The sequence below is a fragment of the Sorex araneus genome, chromosome 1 (genome assembly GCF_027595985.1).
Source record: "Sorex araneus isolate mSorAra2 chromosome 1, mSorAra2.pri, whole genome shotgun sequence".
NCBI lineage: Eukaryota > Metazoa > Chordata > Mammalia > Eulipotyphla > Soricidae > Sorex > Sorex araneus.
In genome coordinates this window covers 6,752,241-6,768,829 of record NC_073302.1, presented here as the reverse complement: position 1 = coordinate 6,768,829, position 16,589 = coordinate 6,752,241, and the positions used below count along the sequence as shown (strand labels likewise).

The window sequence follows — 16,589 nt, the reverse complement described above, 5'->3', positions numbered from 1 at the left end:
TTCCCAGCATCCCATATGGTCCCCTGAGCACCACCAGGGGTAATTCCTGAGTGCAGAGCCAGGTGTGACCCAAAGAGAAAAAAAAAAACTGTTACCTTTGAATAGGTTCATTAAAATTGTCACTGTCACTGTCACTGTCACTGTCATTCGTTGCTCATCGATTTGTTCGAGCGGGCACCAGTAACGTCTCTCATTGTGAAACTTATTGTTACTGTTTTAGGCATATCCAATACATCACGGGTAGCTTGCCAGGCTCTGCTGTGCGGGCTTGATACTCTCGGTAGCTTGCTGGGCTCTCCGAGAGGGGCAGAGGAATCAAACACGGGTCAGCCACGTGGAAGGCAAACGCCCTACCGCTGCGCTATCACTCCAAAATGTGAGCCATGCTTGATTCACAGCTTCTACTACCCCTGGCACATACTGAGGCCCTAGTATGCCCATCTGAACAGCAAGGTCTAGCCTCCTGGGAGAACAGACTTTGGTGTCAGAAATAATCTGATTTTGTGTTATCAGTAGGTAAGATTTTTAACATATAAATTGGAAGTGGGTGTATCTGGGCCTCCCCACCCGGTGGTGCTTGGGACTTACTCCTGGTTCTGTGCTCAGGGGTCACTCCCGGCAGGGCTTGGGGGGGGGCCATATTGGGTGGTGGGAATTGAACCTGGGTCAACTGCATGCAAGGAAACACCGTACTCTATGTACTATCACTCCAGCCCCTTAAGATATAAATTTTCTTCAATGATGTTTCCCATGACAAGTATAAAGGCAACTGTAATTATTAATTGCACCCAACTACATAAAAAGTTCCAAGCACAAGTTAAACTAAATATTGTGGAACTGTTATATATCAATTAAGTCATTTTGAAGTGCTTGTGAAATATCATTTAGTAGCTAGAATTAGCTATAAATAAGTCAGATAACCTAACCATCCTCAAATCTAAAAATCAAAGACATTTCTGGCTGTTACAAAAAAAAATCTGCTATGTTTGTGCAATGTAGCCCTAAATTCTATTTCTAATAAGTCACTGTCTATCCAACATAATAGATGTGACTGACACAAAAATAAATATTTGTGGGCTTTGAGATTTCAGGTAAAAATGTTTACAGTTTTGGCTGGGGATACATTCAGAGGCAAAGCACTTGTCTTGGATATGGAAAGCACTGAGGTTTAATCTCCAGTACCACACATGCAAAAATTCAATTTTATCTAGAGTGACGAATATGCAGGGCTGGAGAGGGAGAACTGTGGACAGTGTGTTTGCCTCGCATACTGCTGAGCTGGGCTCAATCCCTGGCACCCCATACAGTCCCCTGAGCACAGCTAGGAGTGATCCCTGAGTGTAAAGCCAAGTCCTGAGCACCACCGCTTGTAGCTCAAAAAGCAAACGACAATAACAAAATATGAGTACAACCAAAGAAAGTAGGCAGCTTCTCAATGAGAAATTACCAGCCAAATTACCTACCAAATACTCATTCATTGATTTTATTCATTTGGCAAATATTTATAAAGTGCTCAGAGAGCACTTTATAAATCAGGCTTTTAAAGATACAATCTGAGGGGCTGTGGATATGGGTAGAGCACTTAGCCTTGCATGTGTGAAGCCCCAGATTCAATTAGTAGTACTGCACATACATATGTGCACGCATGCATGCGCATGCACATACACACACGTACACACACACTACTGAACAGAAATTAAAGACTTGGCAAGTGCCTTCAGAGAGCTGAGAAAGTCTATGACACTCCAAATCCTGGCATGATTCCAAAATTCTTGCCTCTCTATAGCCAGACGTTTGTGTTACGCTCTCTCGACTTAAGCAAAAGTAGAACCTGACTTAATTCTAAATAAGAGCATAGCAAAAGTGATGAGTTCTTTTCTTCCATCATATACAACCCACCCTGAATACAGAAGAAATTCTAAGGCAGAGAAATCTTCCAGTTAGCCCTGAAGGAGCAAAAAGTCATGTTAAAGAACTACAAGAGAGACAGTGTGCCAGATAAGGTGCTTCCTTTGCGTGTGGATGTGCCGGGTTCAATGCCCAGTACCACATATGGTACCCTGAGCACCATGTTCCTCCAGCAGTGATCCCTGAGCAGAGCCAGGAGTAAACCCTGACCAACACCGGGTGGCCTCCAAACAAAAAATTTTTCAAAGGGAACCACAAATGGCAAGGAGTTGATAGTAACCTCCAGAAGCTGAGGGTGAGCCTAGCTGAGGGCTTCCAAGTAAACAGACACCTCCCAGAGTTAGGGATGTAATTCAATAGCACAGTGAATACTTCGCATACCTTTAACCTCTGGGTACAATCCTCAGCACCTCCCACAAAAAGGAAATGAAAATGTGAGTATCAGTGATACAATATCGGGGAAATAAACTCCACCAACAACTTAAGGAAGCTTGGAAAAAGATCCTTCCTTAATCTCCAGATGAGGTGAAAAACAGCTGATAACCTTAATTTCATCTCTGAAGAGAAGACTGCCCACTAAAGCCTTGACTCCCAACACACAAAGAATAAATAAATAGTTTTAAGCCACAAATTGTGTGACAACTGTTATGCAGCAATAAAAATGAATATATACAGTGTAGGAAAACAAACCTAAACTCATTTGCCTTCACAGATAACACTGGAGGCTCTCTATGACACACTTTCACTCACCTACCCCTCGTCACCAACGTGCAACTTCCAGAACTATTCCAAACACGTGCCAGCCTTCAGTAATGACACGTTCTTTGTCAGAGCTGTGTTCTCCTCCAACGTCAGCCTTATCGGCCTGATTCTTCTAAGTACAAACTCAAATACCTCATCCTCTGTGAACCCTTCTCCAAACTCAGGGTTCAGACTCCAGTGAAGTGACTTTATGTCTACCTTTAGTTCCATTTTAGTTTGGGTTTTCTGTTTTGGGGGAACACAGGCAGTGGTGCTCGGGGGCTACTCCCAGTACATACAGTCGGGACTTGTTCCAAGTAACAACTGGGGGAGCCCATGCAGTGCTAGGAACCCAGGCCTTCTGCGTCCGAAGCATGTGCTTCAGCCCTTTGAGTCATCTCCCCAGTGCCTTACCATCAGTCTTGTTATGATGGCAGGTCACACCCTGCCACACTCAGGGTTTACTCCCGGCTCTGCACTCAGGGATCACTCCTGATAGTCAGGGGACTGTATGGGATTCCCGGGAGCGGGTCCCACTCGATCAACTGCAGGGCAAGCACCCGACCCATGGGACTAGCTCTCCGGCCCCACATCATTCTGAAATAAGTGCCATTTTACATTTTGAGGCCAAATCTAGAATCAGAAATACAGTTCTCTATTATTAAAGTTTAAATCTCTCTCTCTCCCAATTATTTCTAAGGCTGCCGAAGACAGGACTCTGCAGACAGTGGTGCAGTGGCTCTAATGTGATGGTTCGCAATTGGAAGGCAATTCTTCCTCCCCAAAGAGCATGTGACACTGTTTGGAGACATCTGGTTATCACACAGAAGGTGGGTACTGTTAATATCTCGTAGGAGGGATGCTAGAAACATCCTATGATGCACAAGCAGCTCCCACAACAAAGAATTACACCTCTCAAAATGTCAACATCAATAATGCTGAGCCTGAGAAACCCTGCAGTGATTTGTTTGAAGCCACCAAGTTTATGGTAATTTCCAAATCCCCCAGCCCCCAGAACAGTTTTGTTTATGCTGAGACTAAACTATAGAGCTTTGCTACTGAAACTGCTGCTCATGTCTAGTCAGGTTCTAAACAAAATCCAACTCCGAGGACGGGGAACCCCAGCCCCAATTACTACAATTAAGACAAGTCATATTCCCTCAGACTTATGGCCAGATCTGAAAACCCATCCACTCTTCTTCAGTCTTCTATCTCTTCTTCATTTATAAAACTCCAACACGATGCTTGGTTCTTCCAGGAAGCCTCTTCAGTTAATCCTATAAACCAACCCTGATCCCTTTGTAATCTTCCTACTGTACTGTACTATGTCACTATTTCTAACTAATAGTCCAGCACATTGTCTGTCAATTGCAGGGACTACACGGTGAATTTATTCATTCAACAGGTACTTAACAAATGTCAAGATCCAGATAACTGTTCAGATACAGAATACAGCAGGAAACAAACAAAAAGTCATGTTCTAGTGCAATTCACATTCTAAGAGGGAGACAAAACTAGAGAAAATAATAAATATAAACACACTGGGCCCATGGGATTCCACTGTTTGTCTTATTTATATCACCACACCGTGGTCCAGACTACACAGTTTCAAGAATCATTTTTTGTTTGCTTGTTGTTAACAGTAATATAGCATTGGCAGCATATCCTTTGTAAAGGCCTACTGAAATGATTGATCTGAATATCACTCTTTTTTTTTTTTTTTTGGCAGTGCCTAATTGGACTCAGGGCCTCAAACATGCACAGCAAGTGGTCTACTGCTGAGTTCCACCCCTGGCCCCTAAGACACCTGTTTACAAATGCTATTATGTAGGGCTAGAGAAATAGTCGAGAGGGTAAGGCACTTACACCCTGCCAACCCTAGTTCGATCCCTGGTACACCACATGTTTCTGAGAACCACCAGGACTGATCCCTGGGCACAGAGCCAGGAATAGGTGCTGAGGAGATTTGGGTTTAAGGTATCGCCTTGCAAGTAGTTTCCTAAGCATCGCCAGAAGTTAAGCCCTAAACATGGGTGTGGCCAAACACCAAATTAAAAAAGAGAAAAAAAAAATGATAGCCAGGAGTAACCTTAAACACCTCCAAGTATAGCCCCAAAACAAAAATTGCTATTTATAAGTTGTACTATATATTACAAATAATGTTTATTACATGGTACATATATAACAAACATTTTATATATTATATACAGAAAGATTCCTGCCTGATTCTGTTGGTGGGACATAAAATGATACAGCCTCTATGGAAGAGGATAGAGATTCCTTTACAACATTTTTAAGGAGACCAAGGATGTAGCTCAGTGGCAGAACACTGTCTTGTGTGTGTGAGGCCCTGGGCTCGATCCCTAGAGCCACTCAAAAAAAAGAAAAGAAAAGAAAATACCTAGAAATGTTCTAGAATGTCCTAGAAATACCGCTATAAGGCATTTATCCAAAGGATGTGGAAAGACTAATTCAAAAAGTTATCTGCACCCTATATTCATAGCAGCATTATTCACAGCACCAAACCACGGAGCAACCTAAATAACTATCAAGAGACTGAATAAGGAACCTAGGAAATACATATACACTGGAATATTAGTCTGCTACTTTAAAAGATGGTATTGTGGGCTGGAGGGAGGTCCAGTTCAGCCCCCAGTGCCACATACTAACCCAAGCACCACCAGGAGCTAGTAGCTCAGAACCCCCAAGTTCTGAGCCACATGTGTGACTCAGGGATGTGTGACCCAAGAACACACGCAAAAGACAAATAAGATGAAAGTGTCAAAAAGATAAAAAGATGAAAGTGTCAAAAGTGTCTCTTTTAGGTCAAAACCGACAGACCTTGAGGTGTTGTGCTAAGTGAAATAAGGAAATGTTACACTCACACGTGGAATATAAATAACTAAAATGAACAAATTGGGGAAAACACACACAAAATAGAACAAAATAAAATAGAAAACTAACAGCTAAACTCACTGCCGAAGCAAAAGAGAGGGAGAGAGGCAGGAATCGGCAAAAGGGCCTTATTGGGGGTGGGCTGGCACTGAACTTTGGTCTTGGTGCAGCAAATCAGAAAGACGAAGAGTTACAAAGCCACACTCTGAAATTCCAGAGTATTGTTATCCAATAATAACACAATTTTTAAAATAGTTCCATAGGGAGAGAGTTATAGTTAGTAAATACATCTGGAATTCCAGTTATTATCTCTAGCTTGCCTAGGGATTAACTATAGAATGGCATCAGGCTAGTTGTGTACCTCTGATTTTTCCTCAGCAGTGAGATACCCATTTTGTGTCCTATTTATCTACCTCATAGGTATAATAACCAAAAAAAAAGACTTATTTTTTAAAAAGCAGTACATAAATCTGAGATGTAGCATCTTTTTGCTGTTCTAACTACAACTTTTTGGTGAAAAAACTTGGCAACCACCAAACTCATTCATCCAACCAATGAATGGAAAACACAATAAATTCATCTAAAGTAGCAGATAATTTCCATACTTGACTTTGAAAAGTGCTTTGTCCTTTTCTCTAAATGGAGCTTTCAAAACCTCAATGAATTGTAACTAGTGTTGTCATTATTATTAACAAAACTACACTAACTTTTTTGGGGGGTGGAGGGAACTGGACCACAACAGGTATTGCCCAGGGCTTACTCATGGCTTTGTGCTCAGGGGTCACTCCTAGCAGCCTGCCTTTATCCTGCCAATAATGTTACATGCTTAGGGTAACTGTGTTTCACAAAATGTGAATTGTTGTTGTTGTTACTGTTATGGGACTTCTCCCAGCTCTGACTCAGAAGTCACTCAAGAGGACCACATCGAACACCGGGGATTAAACCCTGGTTGGCTGTGTGCAAGGCAAGCACCTTACTCACTGTTCATCAAGCACCCCACCCACTATACTATTGCTTCAGCCTCAACAAAGTGCAATTTTAGTGAAAGAATGCTCTGGGTGAAACCAGAGCTATATATAAAAACAAACAAACAAAAAGTACTCTGAGGTAAGGTGGGATCACGATGGCCAAGGGAGCAATGTGAGAGTGCTTTCGGGACCCCAAACACATAGAAACTAAATGAACACAGAATCTGCATGGGGCCCCACTGGGAAATTCTCTGAAGGGGCTTGCTCAGGAGCACATGATTGCCTAGCACTGCTGGGCTCAAGCAGCACCAAAGCCACCTCAGTTGGCCAGGCATCACCAGAAGTGGCCCCCAAGTCTCCTGAGCATGCCCAAAAATATGAAGGGGCAAAAACACGTCAGGTATTGGAGATAGCACGCTTACTTTGCACACAGTACCCTGGGACTAGAACCCCATGAACCCCCTTCCCAAGAAGTGGCAGTGATTCCCCAAAAATCAAGCCAGAAATAGCCCCTGAGCACAGCCAGATGTATGCCTTCACCAAAAGAAAATGTTGCAGTCGGGAGGCGGGGGTGGGGGGGTGGGGGGTAGGAAGGGAGATTCACTGGCCAATTCAGACACTATCTCCCTTTGATTCACCACGAAGGTATGAAGAGCAATGAAGCTTTGAAGCTAAGGAGCATGACCTCCAAAGTAGAAAGGGATGGGGGGGGAGTGCCAAAGACACCGAGGAGGGAAATTACACCCCTTATGGGTCCCTCCCAAGAACTGCCAAGAGTGATCCCTAGAGCAGTGCCAGGAGTAAGTCCTTAGAAGAGCTGGGTATGGCCCAAAAGTCCAATCGATAAATTAATAAATAAAGCTTTGCACACCAAAAGATACTGTCACTGTGTCACTGTCATCCCGTTGATCATCAATTTGCTCGAGAGGGCACCATCCCATCCAACTTCTTAATCAAAAATGTTTATAGGAGCCGAAGATATTCACAGAGGCTAAGGCACTTGCCTTGTATGTAACTGACTGGGGCCGGATCCCCAGGTTCATTTTAGGTCTGTCCTTAAAAGCCCTGCCAGGAGTGATCCCTGAGCTCAAGCCAGGAGTGAGCCCTGAGCACAGGTGGGTGTGGTTTTTGTAAACAAAACTTTACATTTGGTGCTACTTCATAGGATTGTTCTAAAACCTAAATGAATATTAAGTTATATACATGTAACAGTGTTCAGCTTGTGGTAAGCACTATAGCAATGATTATTACCATTCTTATTCTCCAGTCTAAGATGAGTCTATTTTCCCAAACAGATGGAAGCTTAGAAGAGGGGCAGACAAAATTGTCTCTCCCAAGCAAAAGAGACACCATGAGGGGCTAGAGCGATAGCACAGCAGGTAGGGTGTTTGCCTTGCAAGCAGTCGACCCGGGTTCAATTCCCAGCATTCCATATGGTGCCCCCAGCACCGCCAGGAGCAATTCCTGAGTACAGAGCCAGGAGTAACCCCTGTGCATCGCCAGGTGTGACCCAAAGAGAAAAAAAAAAAAAAGAGAGACACCATGAGACAAGGAACAGTAGAATAAGAATTCAGAAACAACAACAAGGCTAGCATGTCAGATAGAGCACTCTGGCAGGTGTACATTAGGTTAATATAGCACTGTAGCACTGTCATCCCATTGTTCATCAATTTGCTTCAGCGGACACCAGTCAAGTCTCCATTGTGAGACTGGTTGTTACTGCTTTTGGCATATCAAATATGCCATAGTAGCTTGCCAGGCTCTGTCGTGTGGCTGGGATACTCTTGGTAGCTTGCCGGACTCTTCGAAAGGGACGGCCTCGTGCAAGGCAAACGCCCTACGGCTATGCTATCGCTCCAGCCTCCTCCCGTACAAAAAAAAAAAAATCAGGGCTGGTGAGAATACAGTGTATAAGACACTTGCTTTACACACAGCTGACCCAGCTTCAATTCCAGTCATGGCCTAAGATCCCTTAACCCCTGCCTGGAGTAATCCCTGAGCACAGAGCCAGGCATAGGTCATAAACATAGCCAAGTATAGCCCAAAGTCCAAAAGCAAAAAGAAAAAGGTAAGTACAAATACAACTGCGATGTGTTTTTGTGTGCAGCAGGCCCAGGCATTCCCCACACTGCATGATCCCTGAACACCACGACAGGCAACCAGCACATGTGACCCAAACAAAACAGAAAATTTGCTATTTTAATACAACAGAACCAAAATATGACTATACTTCCCTTTATGATGATGTGTTGTGTGGCTGCTTTGCGGATTCAAAAAAAAAAGGCTAAATTAGATTAATAGGATAGACAAAATACAAGTTAGGGAAACTGATAAACTCTAGAGTAGGTGTAGGGAGATGGCTCAAAAGACTGGAGCACAGGTTTTGCATGCAGTAACCCACGGTTCAACCCCCTATAGCTACAGAGTATAGAGTCCCCCGAGACTGCAGGTGTGCCTGCCAAAAATGAAAGATTTAGGAAATAAAATTACTACAGCTTGGTGAGTGACTGAATGTGAAAGAACGAAGAAAAGAGGAAATTTTGTGACTTGTACAATAGTTCCAAAGAAATAGAGAACGCAAAAGTTAGACTAGACTGGAAATAAAGAACGCCATATGATGGCATTCCTAGCAAACTTGGAATACATCAGTACATAAATGATAAGCTAAGGAAGTGAGTGGTTTACCCAAGAATATGTGAGAAAAAAAGAGCAGTAACCTAGTGCCCAAAAAACAGGCACAAAGTATGGGCTGGAGAAGAAAACCCTAGGAGCTGCCACAACCAAGCAAATCTTTGCCTCCATTCCCAAGTTAGGCTCCGGGCTGGGGTGTGGCCAGCAGCAGAGCACTTGCATTGCATGTGCGAGGCCTGGACTCTATCCCTGGTACCTCAAAAACAAAAGAAGGATGGAAGGGAGGGAAGAAGGGAAGAGAAGAGGAAGGCAGAGGAGGAGAGGGGAAGGGGGAAGGAAGGCTGGATCCATCCATGCTGTAAAATTCATCAATTTTAACAATTACTACCTCTTCCTTTTCCCTGTCTCCAGGAAAGTTTTAATTACTGAGTTGTGAAATTGCTAAACAGACAGGACTAGGAGTCTTGGGTTTCAGGGAAGCATTCTGGCACTAAAGCCCATTATAAAATCTGGCATAAATATGCTTTTAGAACAAACCAAGCTGAACATAGGAAAAAGGAAATTTTCCCATTTACCAAGATAAAGAGTTCATGTAACTCCTAAAGACTAGGGTTGCTTCCAGACCACCACAGCAACACAGCCTGAAGAGAACAGAAAGGAGCAGGCTCTGCAGACTGCTAGTGGGAATGTAATGGTTGCAGACACTTTTGAAAACACTTTGGCAATTCTTTAGAAGGTTAAATAGCATATGACCCAGCAACCAATTCTGAGACATAAACCCAATAGAATGAAAACCTGTTAATATAAAAACCCATACAAGAATACTCACAGCAGTTATTCATAAAAGTCAAAGAGTAGAAACATTCAATATACATCAATGATGAATGGAAAAGCAAAATGTGGTGTTTTCATATAAGAGAACACTATTTTGCAACACAGAGGAAGTGTAGTATGGATGTATACTATAACACAGGATGAATTTTGAAAATATTAAGCTTAGTAAAAGAAGACATAAAAAAAAGGTCACATATTGTGGCTTCATTTATATAAAAGTTTCAGAATTGGCAAATCCACAGAGACAAAAAAGATACTGATTGCCATGATCTAAGCAGGAGGAAAAACTGACTCTGGGTAACTGAGTTTCTTTTGAGCTGGTAAACATGTTTAGAATTAAATATTTAATAGCATTCAATTAAGTATTTAATTTAAAGTGTTGATGTTTATAAAATTCTGCAACTATAATAAAAAGCATCAGGGGCTGGAGACATAGTACCAGGATTTAGACACCGGCCTTGCATGCTATCAACTCCAGTAACCACCTCAAGCAACCACCAGGAACAATCCCTGAGGAGGGAACTCTGACACCTCCATGTGTGGCCCTAAAACAAACCTCCAAAAAAGCATTAAATTGTACTCTTTAAAAGAATGGATTTTCAGGAATTTAAAGTATATTTTAATTGTGAAAAGTATCAAAGTTATCACACAAAAATGAGTTCCCAGGGCTAAAGAGATGGTGCAGCAGAAATGGAGCTTGCAGTGCACGCAGCCAAACCTGGTCCAACCCTGGTCACCCCGTATATTCCCCTGAGCCCTGCCAGGAGGGATCCCTGAGTGCAGAGCCAGGAGTAAGCCCTGAGCACAGTCAGGTGTAGCTCCAAAACCAAAATTGATTTGTTAATGAGTTTTCATTGGTGATGGGACTGGTGTTCTAACACTATATGCCAGAACAACTCCATTATATATAAAAAAAAAAAAAAAACTTTGTAAATAACAGTGTCTTATAATAAAAAATATATAAATAAAAATACATTCACAAGGGGCTGGAGAGATAGCACAGCGGGTAGGGCGTTTGCCTTGCAGGCAGCCGACCCAGGTTCAAATCCCAGCATCCCATATGGTCCCCTGAGCACAGCCAGGGGTAATTCCTGAGTGCAGAGCCAGGAGTAACCCCTGTGCATCGCCAGGTGTGACCCAAAAAGCCAAAAAAAAAAAAAATACATTCACAAGATGAATTTTCAATGGGCCAGAGAGATAGTACAGCAGGTAGGGTGCTTGCCTTGCATGAGGTCGGTTGGGGTTCAATCCCTAGCATCACTTGTGGTCCCCCAAGCGCTGCCAGGAGTGATCCCTAAGCACAGAGCCAGGAGTAGCCCCTGAGTATTGCTGAGTGTGGCCCAAAACACACACACACACACACACACACACACACACACACACACACACACACACACACACACAGAGCTTTCAGATTTTCCCTGGAGAAAGGAGAACTTTCTACACATGTTAGGGACCAGGTGTAGAAATAGCTAATAGACATTTCTAGTTGAGGGAGATTAAAACCTAGTGCCAGAAAGCCCAAAAGAACTTCAGCTTTTGTTAAAGTAAAGAGAACCCTGGAGGGCTTCTCGTACCAAAGCACCAGACCATGCCTTAATTCACACCAGAGGTAACACTGCATTGTAGCACTGCCGTCCCATTGTTCATTGATTTGCTCGAGTGGGCACCAGTAATGTCTCCACTGTGAGATTTGTTGTTACTGTTTTTGACATATCACATACGCCACACAGGTAGCTTGCCAGGCTCTGCCATGCGGGCGGGATACTCTTGGTAGCTTGCCTGGCTTTCTGAGGGATGGAGGAATCGAACCCGGGTCAGCCACATGTAAGGCAAATGCCCTACCTGCTGCGCTATCACTCCAGAGGTAGGTGTAAGAAAACCGGGTTAGGCAGTGTGGGTGTGGATGCAAAGAGGAAGAACTCTCACTCACTGTTGGTGGGAATGGCAACTTGTCCAGCCTTTTTGGAAAACAATATCGACATTCCTTAAAAAACTAGAAGTTGACCTTCCATAAAACCCAGCAATACCACTCCTGGAAAAATAATGTAGGGGCCCCAAAACAATGCAAAAAAGCCATTTGCACTTATATGTTCACTGCAGCACTATTCACAATAGCCAGAATCTGTAAACAACCCAAAGGCCAGAGAACAGATGTCTGGATAAGGAATCTGCTCCAAGGAATACTATGCAGCCACCAGGAAAATGAAGTCATGAAATTTATTTATAAATAGACAGACATGAAGGGTATCATGCTGAATGAAATGAGTCAGAGGGAGAAGGACAGACATAGAATGGCTGCACTTATTTGCAACATAGTAGGAGACTAATAATACCCAAGAATAGTAGAAACAAACAGGAGGATCGGTCTACAGTTGGAAGTGTGCCACAAGTGGCAGGGATTGGAGGGGGCGCAGTGTAGAGGCAGTTAGGACAAAGAAGGGATCACTATGACAATGATAGTTAGAAATGATCACTCAAGACAAGAACTGAGTGCTGAAAGGAGGTAAAGGGATACACATAACCTTTCAGTACCTGTATTGCAAACCATGTAGCACTGCACTGTAGCACTGTCGTCCCATTGTTCATCGATTTGCTCGAGCGGGCACCAGTAATGTCTCCACTGTGAGACTTGTTACTGTTTTTGGCATATCGAATACGCCACGGGGAGCTCTCCAGGCTCTGCCATGAGGGCGGGATATTCTCAGTAGTTTGCTGGGCTCTCCGAGAGGGATAGAGGAATCAAACCCGGGTCAGCCTTCGGTGCAAGGCCCTACCCACTGTGCTATCGCCCCAGCCCCTTTTATTCGGAACCTCTCCAAATACTTTTACTATCCAAAACTGCACTGTAAGAGTCCATTCCATCAGAATCAACTAAAATTTTTTAAAGTTTTCTTACTCTAAAATGTTACTCTATCATGATAAGCTAAAAAGCAGTTTTTTATAAATTCAAATGATCACTACTTTCAACATTTCAACAGATAACATTTTTTACATCTAAATTTTAAAAGCCACAAAAACTTGAAATTCAAAATAATTCAATATATTATGCATTTATAATTCTAGTATTTGTAATAACAGTTTAACAACTCTGAAAATAGCAGCTGCCTTACAACTGAAGACAATTGAAAGCAATTATAGTTGATGCTAGAGAGGTGGATGGTCTTCATGAAACAATCTCCATTTGTCTTTCTACTACATACTAGGACTACCATAATGCCTAAAAAAGAGAGGGGGGTGGGAGAGATGCATCTGCCATTGAGGTTTGCTGGGGAGGGGGTGGCAGAAGGAAACTGGGGACAAAAGTGGTGGAAAATGTACACTCGTGAGGGATGGGTGTTGGAGCATTGTATGACTGAAACGCAATCATAGTCATGAACAGCCTTATAAATGTGTATCTCACGGTGACTCAATAAAATAAATGATAATTTTAAAATTTTTCAAAGGAAAAGAAAACCAGATTAGGAGCTCCAGTGAGGGGCCAGACAGAGACCCACAGCATCTGCCTTGGAAGGTGCAGTCATGAGTTCAAATCCCCTGTGCCCCACAAGGAGTATAATCCTAGCAGGTCTGTTGTTCCAGTCTGGCAGCTGGGCTGCCGCACCCCGTCACCCCCTCACCCCCACCACACACACCCCCCACTACAAGCAATTTCCAGCTGCACTAAAGTCAGAGGCATGTGAGTACCACCAAGAAATTGGTGCAACTCCTGGCAAGCACAATTTAAAAGATGTGTGTGTGTGTATTCCACCCAGGAAGTGCAACTCTGGCAAGATGTGTGAAGACCAGAGACCCCAGCCAGCTCACAAACACAACCCTTGTGTCTCAATTAACAGTGAGAGTCCCAGGTCAGGGAGATAGCTCACCGGATAGTGTGCATGCTCTGCATCCTGGGTTCAATCCCCAGTACTAAATGTCCCCCAAGCACCGTGAGAGAAGACCCTAAACCTCCTGAGAGAAGAACTCCAGGTACGGCCCCCAAACAAAACTGCACAACAGTGCAAGCAGAAGAGAGCACCAGCCAAATGTGCAGGCACACAATCTGATCCTAGGCAAGCACCACTACTAAATATATGCAAGCATGCCCATGCGCCAGGAAAATGTGCAACCCCAGGTCATCTCGACAACCACAAGAATGAAGGTCAAGGTCTGGGAGATAGCGCAAGGAGATACAGCACATGCGCTGCATGTTAGTTTTGTTTTTCTTGTTTTTCGGGCCACACCTTGTGGTGCTTTAGCACTTACTCCTGGCTCTGTGCTCAGGAATCAGTCCTGGCAGTGCTTGGGGACCATCTAGGTTGCCAGGGATCAAACCCATGTCAGCCACGTGCAAAGCAAATACCCTACCCACTTACTATTGCTCCAGGCACATGACTTGCAAGTCAGAGCTGCCCAGGTTCAATGTCGGCATCATATGGGCCCCGATGTAGCGCAGCATGGCCAACTCTAGCCCCCAAAAAGCAGAGAAGGGTATAAATAGTAGTAGCAGTAATAATAATAAAGTCATAATTAATACAATGCCTCTAACAGCTGCCCACTTAGTTAATACTTTGGGGAAAGTAATTCTCTTCACTTTGGCACAAGGAAGAGATCAGAACAAAAAAGGTTAGAAGGACGTTACTTTAAAATGCAAAGATTTAAGCACACAACAGCCTTGATCCAGAGACTCAGCAATGAATCCCAGGTACACTGGACCAGGGACTGAAGACTCCAGGTCACATGGAGACTGTCCTTTCCCGTCTCCCCACCCCTTCGGGGTCCTGACTGTCATACCCACAAACTGCATCCAGGTGTCATTTTAGCACATTAATGGCCTTGATCCAGAGACTCTCAAGTGAACCTTGGAATAGCCTAACTTCCTACAGAGATGTCTCCAGACCCCAGTCATTTACAATTTTAGAATTCCAGCAGCGCACAGCCACAAAAGTGGCCATAAGACTTCTCATAATATTCATAATAAACAATAGAAAATAAATTATCTACCATCTGCCTGTGGTAGGCAGGCTTGAGTGGTGGTGGGAAAATTCAAAATAATTGTGGCGGGAAGGTGTAACGGTGGTAGAATTAGTGTTGAAATACTGAATTTAATCAATTAATGTGAACAACCCAATGAAAATAAAATTAAAAATTTTTTAAATAAATAAATTAAAATGCAAATAGACTTTAGGATTGAGGAGGCAGGCCAGGATTTGAGCTGCTTGCTTTGCATCCTGCATATGCCTCTCGGAGAGCACGGCAAGCTCCCGAGAGTATCCCGCCCGCATGGCAGAGCCCGGCAAGCTCCCCGTAACATACTGAATATGCCAAAAACAGTAAAATAACAGGTCTCATTCCCCTGACCCTGAAAGAAGCCTCCAATCGCTGGGAAAGATGAGTAAGGAGAGGCTGATAAAATCTCAGGGCTGGGACGAATGTCGACGTTACTGTGACCGCTCGAGTAAATCAATGAACAAGGGGATGACAGTGATACAGTGATACAGTGACAGTGAACCCACCCCGTTCCATCCCTGACCACTACCAAGAGGACGCCTGAGCACCTCCAGGTATAGTCCAAGTATAAGCAAACAAAAAAGATTTTGGAAAGCTTGAATGTCCTCCCAATTCACCTCCAGGCAGCTAGAAAACTGGTAAAGTGACAATTTCTCTGGACATCTGTAAGACATTATCTCATACCTCACAAAGTCATCCCAACAGACTCAGCAAAAGTGATACTCAAGTATTAATAATCCTCGCAATTCACTAGAAAGGAAACTAGTTGTTAAGTCCACACTTGGGGGTGGTACTGAAACAGACTCAAGGACTACTGCTCTGGGAGGCTGGGCTCAGGATCAGAGTTGTTCTTGTGCCTCCTCCCTAAGCACTAGTTGGGAGCACCCCCCTCATAAGGAGGAAAATTAAATGAGATCTATCATAACAAAACACTATCCAAATTAGAAGCCTTCGCTCCTTTCTTCTATGAAGACTTTAGTATTTAGTCACCAATCCTGTGCCGCCTCTTCTAGAGAATTCTGTACTTTTCTGTATCCCTATCACCTAATCCAAGCTTCCATCTGTCACTAGACTATTACAACAGTTTCCTAACTTGCCTCGAAATCCTTCCATGGGGTCAGGGAGACAGCTCTAAGGAGTGGAGTGCATGCCTTGCATGCTCAAGACCCCCAGTTCAATCCCCAGGAACAGACACCTTCCTCCTTCCTGCAGAACAGGTGACCCCGATTCAAAATTCCTTTCATGACATTCCAAGCTCTCTAATTTAACTGAACCTTGTTATACTGGAGATTGTTGCACCCAGTCTTCACTAAACCTAGTTCTTTGTTCAATTTTTTTCTTCAAGCATCCAGACTCTCTAAAAATTTCATTTGCCCTTCTACTTCATAGTATCACTTTCTGCCTAATGAATAAATATCATGAATTGGAGTAAAAATAGAAAATCACTATTTCCCACACTGCCCCCTCCCCCACTAAACAACACACACAAACACAAAGATCACGTTACACACTTGACAGAAATGCTGCTTCCTCCAAATAATTCACCAAGTAAAGGCTTTCTGAAATACTTCAAATTCCATAAACAGCAAGAACTACAAAGACTAAAAAGAGAATGTTCCAAGC

General features: G+C 43.4%; 1 protein-coding gene across 7 annotated transcripts in view; it reads right to left on the bottom strand.

Moving 5' to 3' along the window:
* Positions 1–16,589, bottom strand: part of MAPKAP1 (MAPK associated protein 1) — a 260,508-nt gene that overhangs the window by 230,063 nt on the left and 13,856 nt on the right. For 2 of the 7 annotated variants that reach the window (XM_055143452.1, XM_055143457.1), the window contains one exon: positions 14,333–14,423. The exons of the other annotated variants lie outside the window; for them this stretch is intronic. The gene's annotated coding sequence lies outside the window, so the exon portion shown is untranslated. The remainder of the gene's footprint in view (positions 1–14,332; positions 14,424–16,589) is intronic. 7 annotated transcript variants of the gene reach the window in all.